Source organism: Bombyx mandarina, chromosome 08 (genome assembly GCF_030267445.1).
Source record: "Bombyx mandarina strain Sakado chromosome 08, ASM3026744v2".
Classification (NCBI taxonomy): Eukaryota; Metazoa; Arthropoda; class Insecta; order Lepidoptera; family Bombycidae; genus Bombyx; species Bombyx mandarina.
The window spans coordinates 3,600,644-3,616,967 of record NC_143215.1 but is presented as its reverse complement, the minus strand read 5'-3'; the positions used below and the strand labels follow the sequence as shown (position 1 = coordinate 3,616,967).

Genomic DNA, 16,324 nt, shown 5'->3' with positions numbered 1-16,324 from the left:
ACCACTGCCCTGCCCATTTCTGCCGTGAAGCAGTAATGCGTTTCGGTTTGAAGGGTGGGGCAGCCGTTGTTACTATACTGAGACATTAGAACTCATGTCTCAAGGTAGGTGGCGGCATTTACGTTGTAGATGACTATGGGCTCCGGTAACCACTTAACATCAGGTGGGCTCGTCTCTCAACCTATGCAATAAATCGATGAAGGAAACAAACTGCCCGTAAATAAACAAGTTCGTCATCCATGTAGTAGAAGACAATTAAATGTGCATTAATTACTACGGGTAACTCAAAAAGTCATCTTATCATCATATCTTGTCATCTGGTCATATCTTGATAGGTTTTGAATGGGACTAAATTAAGAACAACAATAGCTTTTATGAAAACTTGTAATAATAATCAAAATCGGTTAACCTCGAAAGGCAACCGAATTGAGAACTTCCTCTTTTTTTTAAGTCGGATAAAAGCAAGTCATTTTAGAAAATAGTTTTCGTGCTCTATTTGTGATAGCGCTGTAGGGTTCTCTCTGCCTTCTGCAGTAGTTTCAGAACATATTCTCCTACTCGACTGTAACTAACGCGTATGTTAAATATTGGTAGCAGTTCGTAATTCGCTTATGCAGTGATGTCGCTTATGCAGTTAGCTTAATATAATTCCACCCCGAAGCAATAGTGTACATCGTTTTTGAGGGATAGCCGCTCTAGCATTTAACATTGCATATTACGCACTAGTACCATTTGTACTCAATTAGTACATAATTAAAATGTCGACGTATAATAAATACGATCTTACAACTTATATCTCAAGGTGGGTGGCGCATTTACGTTGTAGATGTCTTATGGGCTGCAGTAACCACTTAACACCAGGTGGGCTGTAAGATCGTCTACCAATTTAAGCAATAAAAAAAAACCTTAGTCGTCTGCAATCACGTAAGCTGTAATGTATTCAAAACTTCGGAAATAACAATAACAGTAAAAAGCACGAGACTAAAGATTAAAAGCAGCTTTTTTTCTACCTATGCTGATAGCCTTGAGAGGCTATATCAGTTCTCCTTGACGTGTAGGTGAGCTCAGGGGTCTCAAACCGGGTGTGTTGCTAACACTGGCAAGAGCAGTGCTTCGTAGAATCTATCACCGGATCGGAAACGCGACCCACTGAGAAGATACGGCGAGAAACTCAGTGGGCTGGCAGGGACGTCTTAAATTAGACTGGGGCCCTTGGGCACACAAGAACTTGAGGCCCTTTTGGAAATTAAAAAAAGATTTTCGTACTAAGTATGACCATTTATTATAGGTAATCAAATATAGTATGATATAATATGTCATTAATGGTATTAGAATGCTGCTGCTGGTTTTTTGGTTACGATTACGATGACGGAAACCGTTATCGTGATCGCTAGATGGTGTACTTAGTAAATTAGGTAGGATGCGTTCGGAAATATTATTAATTAGTACAGTAGGAATAGGCGTAGTCATAGATGTAATGACGTAGTACATGCCTTGAAAATACCTTCTCATAAGATTACTGATTTGTGAAAAAAGTGTAATGTGCCCGACAAAAATGATTTGACAATAAATATGTGAGAGAAATTGTCGGTCCTTCGGGGCTCCCTGAGAATGGGGGCCCTGGGCACGGGCCCCGTGTGCCCTTATGGTAAAGACGGTATTGTGGGCTGGGACCAACTTAAATTACATCTACGACTCACAAAAACCGAAAAAAATACTACAGCTTTTTAAAATTAAATCTATACTGTATTTTCTAAGTACGATTGACGTCTAAAGGCTAGATTTCTAAAGCTTGGTCACTTGCCATCAATTTATAATTTAATAGCGCCTAAAGGCAAGATTTGAAATGAGGTTCGCATCCACTCACTGACCTTAAAAATTACATTATGTTGAAATTTGGTTTGACGGTTCGCTTATTAATTCTGAGTGTTTCTATTGATTTAATCAAAATCTTCGAAGCTATTAAATGTATTAAGTGTTTGATTTAAAAACGTTAAATCTATATCTATACTAATATTATAAAGAGGAAAGATTTGTTTGTTTGTTTGTTTCGAATAGGCTCCGAAACTACTGGACCGATTTGAAAAATTCTTTTTCCATTAGAAGCCGACACTGTCCCTGATGAACATAGGCTACTTTTTTTAATTTTTTTTTGTTTCATGTGTGTTTTAATGTTTCCGAAGCGAATCGAGGGCGGGTCGCTAGTATTATGATAAAAGTATAATTATTTTTGTATTTTTATTACTTTACAAAGTCAAACTGTTCGAACACTCTGTTAGTTTTTCTGTTCACGATTAAACGTAAACATAATTTTCTTAATATATTATTACACTACTATTACATTATTACATCGAAAAGCCGATAACGTAACATTGAAATGTCAGCTGTTTACTCTTTGTCGAACCTTAAAAACTATAACGTTGTCGAATCAACATAAAATTCACGACGGATTAAGCCATAGGTGTATTATTAATTTTGCATGTCAAACAAAATTGATTTTTTCTCAATATACAGTATTTTTTGCATTTACAGTACCCGACGATAAATATTGCACATCGACCTTTAGAAAGAGACAATCGGCTATTTTCGGCTTCGTAGTACTTTATCTCTGTCGTACATAGTCTATTTGTAGTCTGTCAGTTGTTGTTCCAGTGTGGTAATATACGATCTCTTAATGTTAATGTTTCGTGCCACAGAGTTACATTTTTATACATTACATTTTTATACAAAAACTAGCTGCCGACCCGGCAGACTTCGTAGTGCCTCAATCGATAAATAAAAGACCTAAGCTTTTATATAAATTAAACTTAAAACAAACAAAAGGAATCCGTCCGATGGGGTACATACACATCAAAGGAAAAACAAAATTGTTATTTTTATTGAATTCCGAGCATTTCCATATTTATCTACCTTTTAAACCTTCTTTGGATTTGCACAAATAATTCAAGACCAAATTTAGCCGAATCGGTCCAGCCGTTCTCGAGTTTTAGCGAGACTAACGAACAGGAATTCATTTTTATATATACTTATATAGATTTACAGGAAATTATAATAGAAAACTACCGCCCTTATATTAATAGCTCCTATCCGTAAATGAAGATTTCTTTAAGCGATAAAGCTATTAATTGAAACTCTTTTCATTCCAATTATAATGTTTATTGCTAATTTAACTTGTACTTTTTCAATTAAGCTATGTCAGTTATATTTAAGTACCTGTTATCTATATATTAATACGTGAAGCAAAAACTTTGTATCCCTTTTTACGAAAATTGCGTGGACGCAGGAGTATGAAATTTTCCACACTTATAGAGAATATAGAGAAGAAGTGCACAAAGCTAATATTTTTTAAAAATAACGCATAAAAGATACAGGAAATCAATAAAGAAAACATTACACACACTACATACCACGTATTTGACGCACACACGCATGCATACTATTTATTGTCAAATTTTTGTTCTTGACGTCTGTTCTCAAATTGAGAATAGATTAAATATTGTTTGTCTTTGTTAATATTTTTTATAGTGTAGTCTTGGCGAAATTTGTGATTATAGAAGTGTAAAATACAATCATAATAGTGTACAAACTTACAATTCCAATTAATTATAGTCGAATTTCGACTACTGCGGGACCTCTAGTATGAATTTAAACAGTATTAAATTATTTTATCGCATAGTCTTAAGTTTTAAATCAAATTAATGCGTTAATATATTAGTGAGTGGTTGACGTGCCGAAAATATTAGTGACTGATTTACGCGCAATCCTTAAGAAAACTGTCAGAGCGTTTTACAACGAGTAAAATTCGTGGAGAAGTCCCCACGGTATCGAAGACGGTTTCACATCGTGTAACTCCAAGAAAACGACCACTTAACTAAACCCAGTCTACGAATTTCTTAGAGTGCTTTTTGTTTAATACAATTACTTTTTTTTATTTTTATTCATTGCTTAGATGGGTGGACGAGCTCACAGCCCACCTGGTGTTAAGTGGTTACTGGAGCCCATAGACATCTACAACGTCAATGCGCCACCCACCTTGAGATAAAAGTTCTAAGGTCTCAAGTATAGTTACAACGGCTGCCCTACCCTTCAAACCGAAACGCATTACTGCTTCGCGGCAGAAATAGGCAGGGTGGTGGTACCTACCCGCGCGGGCTCACAAGAGGCCCTACCACCAGTAAAAAAACTTAGATGCTTCCACTAAAAATGTTTTGAAGTTTGTTCTAAAGTTAGTGATTATCCATATACGCAATAACTGAAAAGCCGCCTCCTTACTATAAGCCAAGTGTCGAGGTTCTAATTGTATTATACAAATGCAAGAAAGCTGCTTTGTGGCAGATATAGGCAGAGTGCTGGTACCTACCCATGCGGACTTATAAGGCGTTTTAGTACCGATATTTATACAAATTTAAATTGGGTTTCAATTTTCTACACGATGATACAACTTTACTTTTAATGTCATAGGTGAACATTCCTTAATGACGTACCAAAATGGTACCTTTCTCTAGGTTTATAATGTTGACAGCAAAGTCAACCGGGCGTCTTATATTTTTAATTACAAAGATATCCACCAAAAAAATGTTAGGTACTTCAGTTTTCGTTACCCGTCCCCTGAGACCGTCAGATCATGGTCTCAGCAGCTATCAAATCAAAGTAGCAATGATCACGAATCTACAGATAATAGTGCGCTTTTAACAATACATCACATCATCAGATATTGGTGGTAGGAGCTCTTGTGAGTCCGCGCGGGTAGGTACCACCACCCTGCCTATTTCTGTCGTGAAGCAATAATGCGTTTCGGTTTGAAGGGTAGGGCAGCCGTTGTAACTATACTTGAGACCTTAGAACTTATATCTCAAGGTGTGTGGCGCATTTACGTTGTTAATGTCTTTAGGCTCCAGTAACCACTTAACACCAGGTGGGCTGTGAGCTCGTCTACCCATCTAAGCAATAAAAAAAAAGATACATGTAATTAATACGTAAACTTAAAAGCTTTTAAAATATAAGCATTTAATTTTGCTTAAACATTGTGTTTAATTCCAGGAACCGCTTCTCCTGTCCTGGCTTCTAATGACTTGACTTCGGCCCATCGTCAACGCACAATATCGGAGGGGAACGATGGGAGATGGAGAAATAATTATGTTTAAGTGACATTTTTCCGGCTTCTTCAATCTTCTATCTTCTATATATATAAAAATGAATTGCTGTTCGTTAGTCTCGCTAAAACTCGAGAACGGATGGACCGATTTGGCTAATTTTGGTCTTGAATTATTTGTGGAAGTCCAGAGAAGGTTTAAAAGGTAGATAAACATGAAAATGCTCGGAGTGAAATAAATATAACAATTTTGTTTTTCCTTTGATTGTGTCCTCCGTCGGGCGGATTCCTTTTGTTTGTTTTAAGTTTATTTTATATAAAAGTTTAGGTCTTTTATTTATCGAATGAGGTACTACGAATGCCGGGTCAGCTAGTATTAAATAAAAGTATATATATTTGTATAATGTATCATATGTAATGTTTACAGTATGCACCAGGCTTGTGTTCCTAATTCTTCTTCTGCGGACCTACTGGAAGAGATTTCGACATGAAATAAGTAGTGCCCTTTGTACTCTGTATCCTTATTGTCATGTTTCTTCTAACAGCTGTGTGTACAAAGCATATAAAATAAAATAAATAAATAAATGAGAAACTACCATTACATTACGCTTGGGTGCAATAAATAGCTTCAGTTAAAGAATACCCAAGTCTGATAAAGAGCGAGTTATCCAAGCGCGACACGATCTTCCGATGCTTATACCCTTAAGAATACGGCACGATATCACGCTACGTTTGAAAACGCTGCGGGGTCGTTGAACTGCTAAGCGAAGTGAAATGCTACAAAACAAGTGGAATAATTCGTTACTTTTTTTTAAATGCCATAGAATACTATATATTCTCTTGGCGGTCCTCGGTATGCGGACAACAAACAAATCTGTCCTGGAGCAACTTCGTATAGAAAGTCTCGTTTCTATACGAAGTTGCTCCAGGACAGATCGACGATTTGCTACCAGAAGGTTCTTGGTTACTTTGGTCACATTGCTCGGCAGCCACCAGACAACCTTGAAAGATTGATTGTGGTGGGCAAGGTAGAAGGGAAAAGTCCCGCCGGCCGGCCACCAAGCCGTTGATCGGATCAGATAGCTGCGCTCACTGGACTCTCTGTTGCGAACGCCCTGAGAGAAGCCGAAAACCGAAGCAAATGGAAGCTGATGGTACAAAGAGCCACGAAGGGCTTTCAAGGACACGACCTTCAGCAATGAAGTATTCGGCTAAGAAGAAGAAGAAGAATACTGAATTGCTTATCTGAATGGATATTCATTTGAAAACCATCTTAGTCAAACCATTGAAATCGTCTGAAAATCACCCTCATACTTTAATACTAATATAATAAAAACGACACCTCCTACGTATAATATCGTAACTCTGTTTTATCAACTTTACAGTATCGCAATTCAAAGTTATGCAAGCAGATTTTTGATGATAGTGAAGTCAAATCAGCTCATTTAAGAATCAAAATTGGCATACAAATATATTTTTAGGAACGGAATATTACCTCTAAAAAGGTTTTTTGAATTTTTTGCTAGAATTTCTTAAAAGTCACATACGGTTTTCTACTACGGAAAATATCAATGGTATTTCGTTGTATGTAGTACTTACTATACTTTACGTTGATATATATGTAGGATTAAGTAGGGTATGTTACACGTACGATAACTTACATTGGAACTAATCAAATAATAATGTGTCTTGGGTTACAGTTACCATAATATACAATGGAACAAAGACGTTTATAGCATTAGTGCTATTAAGGGGAATAATTAAAATAAAATAATTATCTTCCATTATACTGAAATATAATGTATTTCGTAATCAAAACAGTCTAAATAAACATTCCCTCTAAGAAAATAATCTTAAAATATTAATCAATGGTATTGTTGTTATTTTAATAGAATGTAGTATTAAGAACATGAAATAAAATCTTTATATTATCATAAAGATTGTATTTATTGTTTTATTAATTTACGTATTGTCTAAATCAATTTGCTTTATCCAAAATAAATAGTATTTTGCTTTAAAAAATATACGTATTATTTAAAAAATGCAACGAAATACTTATATCTGAAATTTTAAATCAACTAAATAAAATCTCTTTCAAATTTAAAATATAATACATATTATTATTATGAATTATCTATTCATCCCTGCACTCCTTATCAACTAATTAAAAATATATTTTACTAACAAGAAAAAAATATTTATTCATTACTTGAATATTCGTAAAAAAATCAATCAGTATTGTGCAGTCTCTAAAATCTAAAATTTTCAGTACAAAAATAAAAAGAAATTAATAAAAACTATGTAATATTAAAAAAAAAACATTAATTATTACAAAATTAGTCTGTATCTAAATCCGGAAAACTGTCGTTACCAGTATCTAATAGGCTTTCGACAAAATCATAATGAGCGCTGCGTATGATTTGAGATTTGCACATGCTCATCAAATCATATTTTTTCACCTGAGGTATCATCGGCAGCCTATTGGCATACAGTACATCAATATTGATTACACATTGTCTCCTGGTAGACGCTTTTATACATAAAGTATGGTAATCTTCGGCAGCTAAATCATATTTATATAATAATTTATAAGGATCTTCAGGTTTTAAACACCTCTCTTATTTTATTCCATTGAACTTTTTCTCCATTAGTACTTTTAACCCCATTGCCCTTTAATAACGTTTTGCAATTAAAAAAAACGGTGTGTTGTAATTCTTCTACAATATAAGGTTTTCCTTTTTGCTGAGCCCAGCGTACTAAACAAAAACACTCAAATGGTGTATAAGCAAGTTTATTCTTGGCACATTTTTCTATTAAGGTGTGAACGCTATCGCCCTCATTTTGGTTATGACCAACTTCTAAAAAACAATGATGTATTGTCACCTTAAAAATAAAAGCGACAACCGAAGTTTGCTTGTACCTTGATCCTTACGTTTAGAGATGTACTCATACAAGCCACTTCGTTTGCCTCGCGATTCCCTTGGACTTCATGCCACATAAAACAAGTACCTTCCTGTTCAGCCACATTAAAAACTGTAAAATTAAACAGTTAAAGCTTTCGTTTATAATAAAGGATACTTATATTACCATTTGGAGCAGTAAGAACTTTTGAAAGTCGAAAGTGGCGACTAATAGTTTACCATCTGATACTTTGGCCAGTTCTTTATCGGTCGAGTTTTTTTGGCGAGCTATCTCTTTATTTTTAATATGTGCTTCATATAATTGTGTTTCAGATAGTGTCAGACTAGATATATTCTTATAGATATGACACTTGTCACATTGGTACTTCTTTGGCATATAAAAACTAAACTTAAAGTATGCATTGACGATGTCGGGATATTGCCGTTCAGAACTAGCTTTTGAAGAGTATGTTAGTGTATTAAATCACTCATTATACAACTCAAACAAGCGATGGAAATTTAGATCTCCGTCTAGGTAAATTTTACTACTTCCTTGGCGAGAGTAATGAGACTCTACAGGCTGAAGAGATTTTATGTGATCGGATATACTTCTGATAACATCCCTAGTTATTACTTTGCGACGCCTTCGCAGATCCGCTTCTATCAATCCACTTACCTTACCTTTTTTTCTAAAGACTTGTAGACAAATTGTTTACTTAATGGAAATGTGTTTAGAAACATCTTCTTGTACACAGTTAAATAGTTTTCCTGGTCGTCTAAAACAGCCCTTGGTAATCTATAAATCAAAGTAAACCTACGCCTAGATTCCATGTCAGTGAAAATCCTGAGTTTTTTTGTTTGACCAAGTTTTCAATAAAAGCTGCTGCTGCTAAACTGCTTTTCACAGTTTCCTAAATCTTAAAATCTATTGAAAATCAATATTCTGTCATCATCACTCATTTTTGTTGAACATTTTAGTCTGCATTAGGTACATATGACACATAGGACCCAAAATAGGACAAATCCATCAATTGGTTTATCTCATCAATATCTGCGTCAAAAAGGGGCGGTAACTCTGTAAAAGAAAAACAAAAATATCTTTTTATTGAGATTTTTTGAAAAGAATACTATAGTAAGTTATGCTTTATATCGAAGTACAATATCTTAAGTGTGACATAGGATAAAAAAAGTATGGGAAATTCCAATGTAAAATATCGTAAGAGCAGATACGGGACTCGTTTATATTTTTTTCAATAGTAAAGTATCGTAAGTATTTACTTACGATATTGGAGAAGGATCTAAATTCAACGTATAGTATAGTATATATATACTTACGATATTTTACTGTGGGTATTATACTATTTCATATTATTATATTTTAAATAAATCATAAAATCATTATTCATAGTGTAAAACATATATATTACCTTGTACCCTCGTAGTATTTTCCACAAAAGGGTTGGATGTACACACATCATCACTATAAGTTGAATTATTAGCGTTTACCGGTTTTTGCCAATCAAATTATCACATTGTTTTACCGGTTTCATTACTGCATCAATCATTCGTTTTGACCTAGATGACATAGTTGATAGTTAATCTTATACTTACTGTCCATTAAATAATATAAATCAGTACATTTTTTAAAAATGTGATATTAGCCGCGCTCGAGCTCCTCTCCAGCGTATACAATCGGTACTACTACTTACCATTCCTTCGCGCGGCTAAACGATCACTCGCCTCCCGCGTACAGCACATTAACTGCACTATACGATATATTACTACGGTAAATATGAACATACGACAATATGCACTCTCAATATCTTTGGTTCTATTGCAAATATATTTTTTTTTATTAGATGAAACGATAAACGATGTTATAAAGTATTTGAAAATCTAAAAATGTCATTTTCGTCAATTTGTTGGTTACGATAATATACGTAGGAGCTGTCGAAAAGTGATTGTGTAATTTGCGTTTTATGTAATGGTTTTTTCATTTTCAAAATTTTCTTCATAAGTAAAACAGATTTAGCTTAGAGAGTTCATGTAAAACTTTAAGATCTTTATTATTACTTAGGCAGTTCGAGCTTATTAAGTACTTGAATCGAATTAATATCTTAAAGCCAGTAAGTTCACGATCGATTTCCAATAAGCCAGTGCTCACGATTGACTTCCACGGTGAAGGAATAACATTGTGTAATAAAAATCGAACACGCAAAAATATAATTTGCGTAATTACTGGTGGTAGGACCTCTTGTGAGTCCGCGCGGGTAGGTACCACCGCTCTGCCTATTTCTGCCGTGAAGCAGTAATGCGTTTCGGCTTGGAGGGCGGGGCAGCCGTTGTAACTATACTGTGACCTTAGAACTTATACCACAAGGTGGGTGGCGTATTTACGTTGTAGACGTCTATGGGTTCCAGTAACCACTTAACATCAGGTGGGCTGTGAGCTCATTCACCCACACATCAAAGCAATTGAAAAAAAAAAAAAAATTAGTCATGTATCTGACATATGTACATATTTTATAACGGCTTACGTAGCAAATAATACACATGAAATCAGTCTATGACGTCAGACACGAAATTGAAAACGTAATAAAGACACAGTCGCGGACCCTCGTCATTGGGACGCCGATAGCGACCGGTCAACATGTCGTGTCTGTTCATATATTTTAAACAACTACATAATATAACCTACAACTCTATAAGCTGTCGGATTAAAGAGATTATCTTGTCTTCGACTTGAAATGTAGCGTTTTATCTTCAGACATGTTACATTTGGACTTTGTAATGAAGAATGTGAATTTATTACAGGGTATAACAATTTTTAAATACATTGCACTTCTTTTCATTTTAGGTCGAAATTGCTAAAAATCCCCAATGTATTTGGTCTTTGAATGAAATTCGTAGTGTATTTTTCAATTATTTATTGCTCAAATGCGTGTGCGATGCTCGGCTGGCGTTGCGAGTAGGCAAGTACCAACGCACTCATTTTTGCCGTAAAGCAGTAATGGGCCCATTGTACTCAAAAACTGAAACTTAGAACTCATCCCACTCTGACGCAATTTACGTTGGTGATGGACTCCGGTAATCACTTAACACACGGTGGGCTGTGGGCTCGTCTTCCCATCGAAGCAATAAAATAAAAATCAGCGGGCTGATGTAAGAACCGGATATCACGTGTGATGCTTGATACAAAGGTTAGAGATAGAAGCATCTCTCAATAATGTTAATGGGTTCATAAGGACGTCTACAGTAACCTGCATTAGCCTGCTCAGAGGTGTAACACGCTGCGGCAATGATAAGCGGCTTATTATGTTGTTGTTGTCGAAGTGCCGTTCCGACGATTGAAAGTTTTCTGATGATTTTGAAATCAATCGTGAAGACCAACGTCAAAATACATAATTCGGAGCTTGTATGCCAAGTTGAAATTGTTGCTACGACGATTCAGGCTTTCCGCGAAATTTCCTCAATACCACGACAATTTAGAAGCTTAGACTCGTGAAAAAAAAGGCGGCCGTATCATTTCTTCAGACGTATTTATTTAATACGTGTTTTTTTTTATGTGAAACATCTATAGCCACACGTAAAACCGATTTCTGGCGTGGCGACGCACGCTATATGATGGTATTTACATAATAATATATCCAGTCTATATGCAGTAGTGTGTACGGTGTGGCGACGCGTCGCCATGCGCAATCGACTGTGCGATTCTCTCCCACTCGATCCGGCGTTAAGCCATCTCTCTCGCTGCACTGAGCTCGGATACCTATAGTGTATACTCCGTAGTGTATACAGTGTTGTTTACTACAGTACACATAATCTGTGTTTTACTTGAAAACAAATTATTTTTTCGTAATATTTTATTTTATCATTATGACATATTTAGTTCCTATCACAATCTGTTCTTTTCTGCATATTACTTTTACAAAATAATGTCGATGTTTCACATCTGCCAGGCGTCCCGTGACGGCTCACATTTTTTTTGCAAAAATGGGTAATTTCTAGATATTTTCTTCGGGAACATAAATACATTTATATGGTGTAACAAATTCCTTTGTTGCCCCTTTGCTGTAACCGGCTTCGTCGGTTTAATATTTTTGCTACGCACAAACATGTAGGGGCTTCATAACACGAACTCACTGTATTTCAGCCAGCTTTAAACAATATTCGACTAACTGAGACGCTAGAACTTATATCTCAAGGTGGGTGGCGCATTTACGTTGTAGATGTCTATGGGCTCCAGTAACCACTTAACACCAGGTGGGTAAACTCGTCCAAAAATACCAAATTGCATACCAATTTCGACCCTGTCCCGAACTAATTACGTTAATTGCACTGCTGTTGTATTGCCTACAGTCTTAAGTATTCAGTGGTTATATAAATGCGAGAGTTAGCTTAACGACAGACCTGAGGATATAGAACTAGTTAGCTTAAACGCCGCCTCTGTTTGTTTGGCTTTTCGATTATGTAAAAGTCATCCAAACGCACGTTCAAACGTTATAGTGCGTACTTGAAGAGCTCAGTGTGCTTAGTGCGAGTATTTTAACGTTCTCGATAGCGTAAAAGTTAACTCAGATTTGTATGGAGTTGGAACGTTTGCGTACGTTTGCCGCTAGGGGCGCTGTTCTAACTGCATACAAATTTGAGTACACAGATACATACACATTATACAAGAAAATCCGTTTTTTTATACCTGTTAATATCTTAGAGTAGAATTGGGACAAAACATCTGTAATACCGATAACATTTACAAACTTTGATGTTGAATTTGTACCACTTTTTACCCATTCCTCTTCTGTAATAAGTTTAAAAATAGAATTGTCTTATCATTTTGTTGCTACGTCTATTTTCATCCATCTTTTTTATGCACTTACGTCAAATTGTCATTTATATTAGTAATCAGTGAAAGAACGCTTTTAGATCACAGAAAACACTGCCTAATAAAATATCACTATCAAATTACATAAAAATTTAAATTTTGCAAAGTTTCTCTTCACGATTTTCTTTTTCAATCACATGAGAATCCAATGCAAAATCCCGAAGAATATCCCTTCAGTATGACCTGTTCTCAATACCATCGCAAAATTGAAAGTCTAACAGGTAATTTTCAGAAAACACGTTCTATTCTATAAGACATGGCACTGTGAGCAGAGATATTGAATATCGAAGACATTGTATGGAACCAAATAAGCGTTACTTTATTTCAATATGAATCTGAATATGAATCTCGGTACGTACCTATCTGTAATAGATTATCATTTTTGCTTTGATGCTTTTACGAATCAGCAATGGCTTTCGTTCAAGATATTTGAATGCTAAATCGACTCGATACAAAATGTACTAAACATAGTATTTACAGAGCATATTTTTGTATACGCACACTTTTACTCTTATACGACCTGCTCATGATTCTCGTGAGAAATTAGTGCAGTGGTTTCCCGTTGCCTCTGCACCAGCATTTTAGGGGGTATTTAATCCCCAAGGTTTCTGACGCCTCTTTCGTACAGGTTGCCCTGACGGGTGTGTATGGTTGTACCGCCATTGCTCGGTCGCCATTGCCCCGTTGGTTTTTTAGCAGGGAGCACCACGGCAACCTGTTGGTAACCGCCGCCATCCGGCGCGTGCAGGTGGGGTTGACAATAGGGCCGGTGAAGGTAGTATTCCGATCTCCTCTTACTCCCTAAACACGGTGCCACATGGCGTCGCATCGCGAGAGCATCGGTATCGCAGGATCCGACTGGTGCATGACCACGACCACTCTGTCAAGAGTGTACGAATAGGAAGAAGATTTTTGTATAATACGGAGCATTGCAATTCGTTCCTCCCGATCCACTAACGGTGCTTTTAGGTACTTCAAGCACCGGTCACCGTTCTCGTCGAACCCGTCGCTTGCGACGAAGGGCTCGACGAGTAAATTAACTCTCAGACACAGCCCACTGAGTTTCTCGCCGGATCTTCTCAGTGGGGTCGCGTTTCCGATCCGGTGGTAGATTCTGCGAAGCACGGCTCTTGCTAGGGTTCGTGTTAGCAACATCGTCAGGTTTGAGCCCCGTGAGCTCACCTACTAAAGTTAGGGTTACGCTGACATAGCCTCTCAAGGCTATCAGCTTAGGTAGGACAAAAAAAAAAAAAAAAGCAATTCGTACCAAATCTCTAATTCAGTGTTAACAATTCTTAATTCTTCAACTGGGCAGCATTCACATTAACGTCAATAACCAATTGCTTCAATAACCGATTGATGTCAAGTTCGCGAGCGCGTCGGTATCACTTAATTTAAAAAATATTTATTACATTGTTAACTAGCTTATAAAAAGAAGGAGGTTCTCAATTACACGGTATTTTACTATAGAGCTTTTTTCTATGTCAACTTATTTCTTTGTTTTAAAGTGGTGATTCTGCTTATGTTATGGTCCGTTTAAATTTTATCCAGATCTGACGTGTAGTTTTTGACTTATAATGAAGATTAAATTGACTTCGACGGCATTGATGATGTTCTAATTTTATTTTGCTGACGTTGTCTTCCTAATTAAGTGATTTTGAAAACGTTAAGGCAAGTAAAAACAAATGAACTCACACAGCTAATACAGAACTCAAACAAGAACATTGTGATATCGAAACATCTAAAAATGCTATTCTAGAAATATTTGCTCGTTTTAAATATACAAATAAATAGAAATAAATTAATCAAAATAAAAATAACGACGTGGCAAATGCATAATAAATCACAAAGAGTTTTCTTGAGTTTTTTTTTTCTCTCTAATCTGTCAGATGCAGCGCTGGCAATTTTACAGATATGTCCTAATGTCGGGCCATAAAAAGCGCTATTTATCGTTTTTAATGATTTTGTGACCGATGTATCTATCATGATTCTAAATGTGCTTTCCTATTAATCAGAAGGTTTGTAGGTGAAAAATTTACTTAGCGCCATTACTATTTTAAACAGTTTGCATGAAAAAAGCACACTCGAATCAAAACAAAAATCTATAGGATTTAGTCTGTTTCAGACTACTTTTGAAGTTTTATTTCATGTATATATTAACACATGTATTCTTAGATGAGTAGCGTGGGTCTTCTTCTTCGTAGCTTCCTCATTACTGAGGGTCGTGACCACCTTGGTCTAGTTTCTGCACCAGCTTCCTCCAATGCTGCCTGCATTCGGCCTGCTTAATGCCGCCCGGGACGCTGGTATTTGTGGCCTCCTTGACAATGTCCGTCCACCTGGTTGGCGGTCTTTCTCGACTTCTCTTTCCTTCCACGTGACCTATGAGCGTGGGTAGCGTGGGTAGGCCTTCCACAAGATCGGCCGACGACCTATTAAAGTTTGCGGAAATCCACTGGATACAAACAGCACAGGGCTGATTTTGTTGGCAAGGCTTGGTGCAGGGCTAGGTCCAGTGAACATCTGTGGGCTGGTAGAAGTAGTAGTAGATGAGTGAACAAGCTAACTGGTCCCATATGTTAATGGATTAGCGAAACCCATACACATCACAGCTAGAATGCGGCCATCTGCCTTGACATATGAGAACGAAGTCCCAATAAATTATCTTCCCGTAGAAGTAACATTCATCATTATGAATGTGTTTATTTAAACCCAAATCCCTATCCAATAATATTTTTATAAATAAGCAAAGGTAAAAGCTTGGCATCATTTTCTTTTCTGTCAATTGATTTTCTTTGCTTTTCGGGAGCTATTTACGTGCATTGTTACTACCAATAAAACTCAAACATCTTTATTGTTACATGATACTAGTCTTTATGGCATTAGAAAAACAATTATACTCGTTTTTTAAACCAACATGCAAACATAGAAGTAGAAATGCTCTGAACAGTAATACCAATACTTGAAGGTTTATCACCCCACACCATTGTTTCCTACTCGGATAAAGAAATTTGAGTATTGCTAGAAGAAGCTAGCCGAAGAAACTAGGCGGGAATAAACAAGAAGATTAGTACTGCGGAAGGATGATAGCCACGCAGTAAAGACTCAAGGATCGCATGCTTCTGATTAATATCTGAATAACCTATTATCGCGAAAGATTCTTTGGATTTTGGTATTTCCAGAATACTAAATAAAAATATGCCATAGCAATACCGCGTTATTACGGACGGCACTTTCGTAAAATCCCATGCTTCGTGGCCAACATCTCGTCCACTTTCACGCCTACTCGCCTTTGATTAATGGCCTGCAATTGCTGTTTTTCATTCACTCTTAACTCTTGAGAATTTGTACTGCTTGCTTTGTAGACGTTCCTTTTAATTATTTTCTTTGTTAAGTTTTAGTGCATTGCTACTTTGATTTAGCCTGCCTGGCTAAAATAGCAGAGATTTT

At 36.3% G+C, this 16,324-nt stretch overlaps 1 long non-coding RNA gene across 1 annotated transcript; it reads right to left on the bottom strand.

Moving 5' to 3' along the window:
- Positions 1-7,267: 7,267 nt before the first annotated feature.
- LOC149502444 (uncharacterized) lies at positions 7,268-8,839 on the bottom strand. The gene is made up of 2 exons (XR_016323383.1): positions 8,233-8,839; positions 7,268-8,125 (listed from the first exon to the last, which is right to left on the bottom strand). It is a non-coding gene; the product is annotated as an uncharacterized LOC149502444 (long non-coding RNA).
- Positions 8,840-16,324: the final 7,485 nt, after the last annotated feature.